Below are 10,384 nucleotides of genomic sequence, written 5' to 3' on the forward strand. Positions count from 1 at the left end.
GAGGAAGCTAAGCTTGCCGCCTGCCCTGGCCAGCCCTGGCCTCCACTCAAGGCTACAAAGTTTCAATTATAGAAGATAAATAAATCCCAGATACCTGCTTCACAAGGAGGTGCTAAAAAAACAAAAAGAAAAACAAGAGAGGCTGGGAGCTTGGATTGCCAGGGGCCGTGACCAGCCTGCAAACAGCCATCAGCCCCTCATACAGGCTGGCCAGGCACACCAATGGGGATCCCCATCCTGAAGGGGCTGTGGCCAGCCTGAAAACGGCCCTCAGCCCCTCACTCAGGCTGGCCACACCCTCATGGGGTGAAGGTCCCCACTGGGGGGCTTGGCCAGCCTGCAAACAGCCATCAGCCCCTCATACAGGCTGGCCAGGCACACCAATGGGGATCCCCATCCTGAAGGGGCTGTGGCCAGCCTGAAAACGGCCCTCAGCCCCTCACTCAGGCTGGCCACACCCTCATGGGGTGAAGGTCCCCACTGGGGGGCTTGGCCAGCCTGCAAACAGCCATCAGCCCCTCACCCAGGCTGGCCAGGCACCCCGTCCCTGATTGCGAGAAGGATTTCTGACTGCCGGTTTAAGCCCGATCCCTGTAAACCAGCAGTAGGACATCCTTCAAGGGGTCCCAGATTGGAGAGGGTGCAGGCCGGGCTGAGGAACATCCCCCTCCCCCATGCACGAATTTCATGCACCGGGCCACTAGTTATCAATAAATGCACAAATGGCAAGTGTTAGCAAGGATGTAGAGAAAAGAGAACCCTTATGCACTGTTGGTGGGAATGCAGATTGATGCAGCCACTGTGGAAAACAGTAGGAGTTTCCTCAAAAAATCAAAATGGAGCTACCTAATGAACCAACACTCCACTTCTGGGAATATATCCAAAGAAACCCAAACACTGATTCAATAGAATACATGCACCCTCTGTTCATTGCAGTGCTATTTACAATAGCCAAAACTTGAAAATAAATAAATAAATAAGAAATTTAAAAAAAGGAAACAAAATTTGGAGCAGCCCAAGTGCCCATCAGTAGATGAGTGAATAAAAAAGCTTGGTATATTTACAATGGAGTACTACTCAGCTGTAAAAAAGAAGCGAATCTTACCTTTCATGACAGCATGGATGGAACTTTTAGGTATTATGCTCAGTTAAATAAGGCAGTCAGGGAAAGACAAATGCCTTATGATTTTACTTATATGTGGAATCTAATAAACAACAACAACAACAACAAGAAACAGATTCATAGACACAGAGAACAAACTGACATCTGTAAAAGGGTAGGGGGTCTAGGGGACTGGGTGAAATAGATGAGGGGATTATGCCAAAACAATTATGGACAACAGTATGATGCTTACCAGAGGAAAGGGTGGATGGGCACGGGTGGAGAGGGTAAACAAGGATAAATGGTGACTGAAGGAAAAGAGACATTGGATTGTGAGTACACAATGCAATGGGCAAACGATGTACATACTTGAAACCTATATAATTTTATTGACCAATGTTAGTCCAATAAATATAATAAGTTCAATAAATAAATAAATGCAATAAATAAATAAGAGTATCTACTAGAGATATTTAACATTTATTAGATGTCACTTTTTATTTATGGATTTACCATGAATAAAATATTCTAATAGTCTTACCTCTAAATAATATGCATTTTTAGACTATAAGAAAATGTGCAGGGTAGAAAATATTTCTGAGTTTAATCTAATTATGCCTTTTGAGGAGATATAAATAAGTGGAAGCTAGAAATAGAGAGCACATGAGTTCTAAGGAATTGACTCACATGCTTTTATTTTAAAACCAATGTACAAATTGAAAAACAAATTGAGAATACTGTAAGTATACAGTTTTCAATGCCAGTAATATTCACATATTTTTGTTTTAGCTTTTTATGTATTACGTATGAGGTAAGAAGATAAGTTAGTGCTGTGTTCTATCAATTAGTCATCTTGGAAGATAATGCCCCTCCTTCAATGATGCTGCTCTTTCTTATAGTCCTATGTGTAATGACTCTTTTTAGAATCCTTTTTGGTGTATATGAGAAACCAGTCTCATCACTTTAAAGCCATATCTTTAATTTTTCTCCCACAAGTGTTGCATCACCAAGTAATCATTAGATTTGGATCCAGTGACATTCAGTCACTCAAAGAATAAATAGATGAAATCAGTCCTCAATAGAGGAAAGTTTGCTTATCTTGATAATTATTTTAAAGTGAAAATATGCATTTGAATCTAATAATATTGAAAGTTGTTGGGAAAAGACTCATTCTCAAAGAGCCAAATTTGGGATCATATGAAAAATAATCAGTGCCTTAATAAATAATTATACCATCTGTAGTATTAAATATATGTATGTTATTCTTAGTAGCATAAATTATGCTGATAAAGAGGATTAGGTATGATTTTAGTATTTGAAGCAAATACTAAATATATCTGACAGGAACAATGAATTTATACTTCTTCCACTTGGTGTCTTCTTGAACAGTCTCTGAGCCTTTGTAGGGGATGAGAGGTTCTTTTTGTTTTTTGATAAATGTTTATATTTATGGCATAGATACTTGGAGAGATAAAACAAGGACTTCTTATTCTAAAATAACACACTATTTTGTTTCTTGAGAAGATTATATAACAAGATGGAAAATGGAATGATTTCAGCCTCTGTCTGACTAAGTCCCCAAGTCAGAAATTCTATTTACACCACAATTAGACTGTCTGTGTGGAACTTACAAAGGAAATGGCAGAACACTAGTTTTTGATGCTCAGTTCCTCATTCACTCAGAGTTTAAAGTATAGAAGCTAAAACATTGGATATTAGAATTTGTCTAGAGGAAGTTCTCTGTGGACTGTGAGTTCTATAAGGACAGTGGAGGCATTTGAACTTCATTTTAAGCCTAGAAAAAGATGCCTCAAGAGACCATGTGTCTCGTGGACCTTGAGTGATGTGCTCATTGGTGTTGGACTCGTATCTGAAAAATCTAAAGCTTGAGAGTTCTAGCTGCTCTGAGAGCTGAGTTAGATATTGAAGATGGCTGCATTCCCAGAGTTTGGTGGGATGAAGGATGCATGACTATTCTGGTGGAACAACAGTGGGCTACTTGAGCAAGCAGGGCAAACTAGAGCTATTTTAGATTTTGTCCACAAGGGCCATGTGGAGGTGAGGTAACCCTGGCAGAAATCTGCTGGGGATGTACCACTGGGTGACTCAGGACTGAGGAAAATATCAAAAGCAGAAAAATAAAAATGATAGAGTATTTCATTTCAAGGGTTCTGCAAAAGGGAGATTCCCAGTATTACAGCATCCTAGAGAACCCCAAAATCACCCCATAAGAAAAAGTGTCAGTATTAAACCTGTGCCAAACCCAAAGAAGACTAATGCCAGCTGACAACAATCTCAGTCAAGTGAGACCTTGAGACTAGTATGCTAAGTGAAATAAGCCTGTCAGAGAAAGACAAACAATGTATGATTTCACTACTATGTGGAGCCTAATGAACAAAATAAACTGATGAACAAAGGTCCAGAGGCATGGAAGAGACTGACAGATCTCAGAGGATAGGGGGATGGTGGGGGAGGGATTAACCAAAGAATTTATATTTATACTAGAGGCCCAGTGCATGACATTCATGCATTCAGGGGAAGGAGGGTCCCTTAACCTGGCCCAAGCCCTTGTGCATTCTGGGAGCCCTCAGGGGATGTCCAACTAAAGGCTTAGGCCTGCTCCCCACGGACATCCTTAGTGCTGCCGAGGGAGGTGGGAGAGGCTCCCACCACCTCTGCTGCACTCACCAGCCATCAGCTTGGCTTATGGCTGAGCATAGCTCCTCCTGTGGGAGCACACTGACTACCAAAGAGCAGCTCCTGCATTGAGCGTCTGCCCCCTGGTGGTCAGTGTGCATGATAGTGACTGCTAGTTCTACTGTTTGGTCAATTTGCATATTACCCTTTTATTATATAGGATAAATGCATAGCTTATAGACGCTGATAATAGTGGGGTGAAGGCCTGGGGTAGGGCTGAGGCTGGGTGGAAGGGGACAAAAAAGAGGGGAAATGGTGGACATCTGTAATATTGTCAACAATTAAAACTTTTTTTTTAACAAGACCTTACCTGCGATTGACCTCTTCTATCTGTTAGAGGCAGCCGAACGTTGGGGTGGGGCACCACAGGTAGGAAAACAATGACAATAACAGCAAGCCCTTCTTTTCCTTTGCAGTTAGCCACCTGACACAGGTATGTGCTAAAAGTGACTAGAAAAGGCCTGGAATTTTCTCTAGGTTTTATTCAATGTGAAGTGGCAAAAAAAAAAAAAAAAAAAAAAAAAAAACCCATGTGAAACATGTTTAAATGTGCAATGGAAAAAAAGTTTAAGATACTTTTTTAATTATCTCTGTGAATTCAAATTATTCTATACTAGAGGCCCAGTGCACGCAATTCATGCACTGGGGGGGGGGGGGGCCCCGCCCAGCCTGCACCCTCTTCAATCTGGGACCCCTCTCACAATCCAGGACTTCTGACTCCCAACTGCTCGCCTGCCTGATTGCCCCTAACCGCTTCTGCCTGCCAGCCTGATCACCCCCTAACCACTCCCTTCCAGCCTGATTGACACCTAACTGCTCCCCTGCTGGCTCAATTGTCCCATTTTGTGGCGGCCATCTTTGACCACATGGGAGCGGCCATCTTGTGTGTTGGATTGATGGTCAATTTGCATATTACCCCTTTATTATATAGGATAACTGTTTCAGTAGTCTTTTTATTGATATACTGCCAGAATTGCAGTTTATACTCAAATCCAAAAGTTATTTCCAGAAGAAGATAATAACCTTGGAGCTGAAATCAGTGATGTTAGTGCTAGGCAGCTACAATAGAAAAATGAGGAAGACACCTTGGCACTAATGCCTACTCTATGCCAGACCCTGTGCCAGCAGCCTACACACAATATCTTATCTTCTTGGTAATTTTAGGAAAAAGGTGTCATGTCTATTTTATTATTGATATCAAAGTTTAAGGAGGTTAAGTTGTTTAGGTCAGGTAGCTACTCAGTGATAGAGGCAGGATTCAATCAAAATCTTTATAATGGTGTCTTTCTTTCTCAGGGAACACGTGGGCACTCAGCCACAGTCCTTCCACCATCTACCCATCCTACAGAATCGGATTCCTATTTTTCTTCCTTACCCTTAGGTTATTTGGTGATGCAGCCAAGTAAATAAAAGTTCTTCCTTTTAGAACTAGAGAAACGGAAACATTCATACAAGGACGTGAACAGTATAAAGAAGAAATTCACAGAAAGCCAGCCCTGCCAGAACCTCTCTGACCCATGTCCAGGTCACTTCTCCCTGACTTACTTCACTCCAGACACACTGACTCTTTGAAGCAAGTCAGCCACAGTCCCACTTCAGAGCCTTTGCACTGAGGGCCTTCTCTTCCTTCAAATATCTACATGGCTGATTCTCTGACCTCCTTCAAGTGTTTACAATGAAGGAGGTGGTCCACCTTCTCTTCTACACCTGTGCTGATCATCCTACTTAAAATTGCAACCAGTTCCACAATCCACAACTCCAACTCCTCTTGTCTTGCTTTGTTTTATTCAAGTTTTTTCTAGAACAGCTAATTATTTATTATGTCTATTATTAATATGTTTTTATTGATTTCAGAAAGAGGAAGAGAGAAAGATAGAAACATCAATGATGAGAGAGAATCATTAATCAGCTGCCTCCTACATGCCCCACACTGGGGATCCAGCCTGCAACCCAGCATGTGCCCTGACCAGGAATCAAATCGTGACCTCCTGCTTCATGGGTTGACACTCAACCATTGAGCAATACCAGCTGGGCTTACTATGTTTATTAATTATTGTCTCTCCCCTTCACTAGAATGTGAGATCCATGTTGCCATGGATTTTGTTGTTGTTCTAGCTCAAATGTCTACAAGGTAGGCATGTACTGTATATTTATTGAGTAAATGAGTTACTAAGTACTGACTTTTATCCACTAGTGGAGCTATTACATACCACTGTGACTTACTGGCACCTAACTTTTTGGTTTCTACTGTACTTGCTGGAATTCCAGTAATCATCTTGAAATGGCCCATTCTGTACGTTCACCCTTGATCCCCATGAGACCGATCTGGGGTTCAGCTATAGAGTCCAACCAATACTGACTGAGCTCCTGCCCTCACCTGATAAGTCTCTGTCAAAGTCAACTGACATGAAAAAGCTCTTAATTTTCATAACATGTATTTGTCAACCTATTTTAGATTTATAAATTATAGCCACTGCTTTTGATAGATGCATGTGGATTTCAATTAAAATATACTATTTTTCATCACAATGAATTTTGATATGTGAATATATTCTAGTACTTACTAGGTAGATTCTTTCCAAAATATTGATTTCTGATCCTACTTTGTAATTAAAATATAGGCATGAACCAATGATTGCATGCAATATATGGTAGCTGTTTTTGCATAAAACTCAAAAATAAATATTTGTATAAGAGATTGGAATAAAATAAATTTAACATTGTCTGTAACTGTGAAATTGATAATCCTTGCTCCTACAATGAAAGATTTGCAGAGCAGATTATCTATTCAACACCATTCCCGTGTGGATCTATTTAGTGCAACTTTACTTGCAAGAATCTGTAAAAATGCTAATAAACCACATTTTTCAGCAGCTTAGACCTAGTTCTTTATTTGTTTCTGGCTTTGAGATAACTTTGAGTAGGAAATATAGTGTCACCATGGGTAATGAATGATGCATGCATGAAATAGTGACCTTAAAACAGCACATTTCTCTTAAAGGAATCAATTTACAAACCACTGCAGCTTAAATTTTATGAGCAATTATGTATCATGTCTTTACTATGTAAATGGTAGAAAATCTATTTTAATCAACATCAATTTCCATGAAATTGTAATTTTGCTAGTGTTCATTAAAAAGGATAAACTAGAGATGGGAAATGGTCTTAAGGAAACAAAGATTAAAAGAAATATAGAAAAATTATAGGGAACATGCATTTTTCTTCAAAAGTTATGGTTTGGGAAAATTACAGAAAATCTCAGCAATGTGCCTGGGCATAATATTACTAGCAATCCTGGAAGATTCTCCAAATGGAGGTAACAGACAGAACATACTATTGTAAATTAGAAGACTCTTTAGTACTCCCCTAGTCAGGGCATATTATTATATTACAGGTAACTAGCTATGTAGCATTTTTTTGTTCCCTCCCTTTAAACACTTTTTTTCTTTCAGTTTTAATCTTACATAATCACAGTTTGATGTACCATTGTTAATTTTTTGCTTACTTATACTAACTGCAATAGTTCCTGGTGGCAATACAGTGGAAGTGGACAGAACGTAAATAGATTTGTTTACACTCTGGATCTGTTATATATTTGCCAATATCTTCAACTTCCTTGCAAAAACAAAACAGAAATAAAAAGACGCTTGCCCTGAATGAACTCAGTTACCCACTTTCTTTTACCTGGATTCATACAGGCAGACCGGTATCACTATAACTTTGTTCTCATACAACTCAAATGAGTACTTACCACCTCATGAGAATCCCACCATGCTCCTGTAAATGTACTCTCCCATTGTCTCTGCCCACTAGTTAATGTTTTTTTAAAAAAATATATTTTATTTTATTTTTTATATATATTTTATTGATTTCAGAGAGGAAGGGAGAGGGAGAAAGAGAGATAGAAACATCAATGATGAAAGATGATCATTGATCGGCTGCCTCCTGCACGCCCCCTACTGGGGATCCAGCCCGCAACCCGGGCATGTGCTCTTGATTCCAATCGATCCCAGACCCTTCAGTGCGCAGTCTGACGCTCTATCTACTGAGCCAAACCAGCTAGGGCTATTTCATATGTTTTTAAATCTCCCCTTATCTCCTTCACCACCACCATCCCTGCATTCTTCAGTAGATGAGCTTGCCTTATGCACCACATAGGAAGATGGAATCAGACAGGAAGGGACTCATCTTTCTACCAGTAAGTCTGCAGATCTAAGCTTAGGCCCTGAGTCTAATCCCATTTCATCTTTACCAGCTGTGGGACCTAGGCAAGCTTATAATTTTTGCCCATCTATAAAATGGTGATAACAATACAAATCTTACAAAGATTATGAAGATTAATACATTAATTTAGTTAGTATAACATAATATATTCATACAGTGTGATTATAGCACACACATACATATCAGAAAAGAGTTTAGCATACAGCAAAAATAGTGTTAGCTTTATCACCATCATCATTTTTTATTCTCTTCTATTAGGACAGAAAGAATGTTCCTTCTTCTGTCAAAGGTCCTTCACGTATGCCTATCTTCTTAAAAACTTTGATCTTTCCTTTACTATTGTTACTATAGACAGGTAGTTCAGAGTGCTGGGATTCTCCCTGATGGGCCAAGATGGTACTGGGGGAGGCTTTTACACTGAGCATGGCAAAAGCTAAAAGATTAATGGATAGTGCCTAAGCACCCCAAAAGCTAGCAAGATAATGGGATAGAAAAAAATAAAAGCTCCCCCCGCCTCCCTATCTCTGTGACAATGCTGGACTTGAGCGTTGATCTTTAAGAAGGAAGTCCCCCATTCTCCTAGCTCCCAGCACCTGAATAAAACCTCTTCCCTTTTGCACCATCACCTGCCTTAAAGTACATCTTTTCCTACATATTTTCATCCAAGTCCTCCCCTCTGTATTTCAACCTGCTTCTTTATTATGTTCCTTTTCTTAGCATACGGACCTCCATTTTCTCTTCATCCAGTTGCTAAAGACAGAAAATTAGAAATCATTTTCAATATATAGCTTTATAGTTATATCCTCCCCTCATCCAATAGGAAGCTCAGACAATTCTAAATCCAAATTTATTTTTAAATTAATCTCCATATCTACACTTCTGTTGCCACTTTCAATTAGTCTTATCTATATTTTTGTTTTAACTATTCCATAGCCAAGATGGTCTATCGACTGAACACCCAGAATGATATATTAAAATGTAAACTGGACTTCCTCTTTCTCTTTCTCCATTTATGTTTTAACATAGAAGAATTGCCAAGAATCTCATTTTGCCACCAAAGGCTTCAATGATTTGGTCACTGGTTCCAACATTATGTTGTACCTCTCCTTCCTTCAATTCCTAAAGAAACAAGGTCTTTTTATGTCTCATAGACTTTTCACATGACATTCCCTCTACCTGGAATGCTTTTCCTCTTACTTTTTACTTTGCTAATTTTACTTGTATTTTATATCTTAGCTTAAATATCATTTCTCTGGATAGCCCTCTGTGAGTCCCAAATCTAACTTAGATCTCTCCTGTTGTTTTCATTTTTGTAACATTTTTCACAAATTATGGTATAGGCCAATTTGCCTATGTGATTCTTACACTAGTCTGTGAACTCTATGAAGGCAGACATGAGGTATGCTTTGTTCAAACTCATGTCTAATCCTTGTAGCCATTTAATATGTAAATAAATGTAGGAATACATGTGTGTGTTTATCAGCAAGTTACTTAACCTCTTTTTGTCTCATCTGTGAAGTTAGTATAAGAATTTCTTCCTTAATAGTTTGCTTTATTAACCAAGAGAGAAAATGCTTCTTATCTAGCATGTTTGTTACCAAAAGGTCTTGCTTCCTCTGCTCCACTTACCATCCCAACCCCCAAGCCAGCAGCCTGATATAGTGGAAAAAGATATCAAGTTTGATAAAACTAGATTTAATTTTTTTCCAGTTATTACCTGTGTAACTCTGGTAAAGTTATTTAACATCCACAAGCTTGTTCTCTCATCATAAACTGATATAATAATAACTATCCCAAAAAGTTTGTGGTTAGGAATATATTAAATAATATGTATAAAGCATCCAGCAGGTAAACATTCCATATATGTAAGTTCCTAGTTCCTAAATACCCAAGATACCATATATAGAACAATTTTCCATCATTTTCATCCAAAATCACATCTACCCGGTATTTAAAAACACTTTTAAGCTAAAATGTTATTTTGGAGGGCAAAGAAACCAAAGAAGTGTGTCAAATCTCCATCTTCAGAAGGAATATGAAGAACCTGGGGAGCTGAATGAAATGCAAATTCCAGGGCTCCCACTCACTGACATTTGACTCGCTAGATCTGGAATGAACGCAAGGATTTGCATTTTCATTAGGCCAACAGGATGAATCAAATGTTCCACTGACTTTATTCTGGAGACCAGTTTTTTTTAATGTATCGAATTTGGGATGGAATATTTTCAACCTTTCAAGCGTTTGGGTGAGCAACAAGTGACAGATGAGCCTATACCTCCTCAAAGGGCACATTTATTTCAGTAAGAGTTGAAGCTTTATTCATGCTACTTTATGAAATGAACTTAATGTTGAACTTAGGCC

This window comes from Myotis brandtii, unplaced genomic scaffold (genome assembly GCF_000412655.1).
Source record: "Myotis brandtii unplaced genomic scaffold, ASM41265v1 scaffold581, whole genome shotgun sequence".
Lineage (NCBI taxonomy): Eukaryota > Metazoa > Chordata > Mammalia > Chiroptera > Vespertilionidae > Myotis > Myotis brandtii.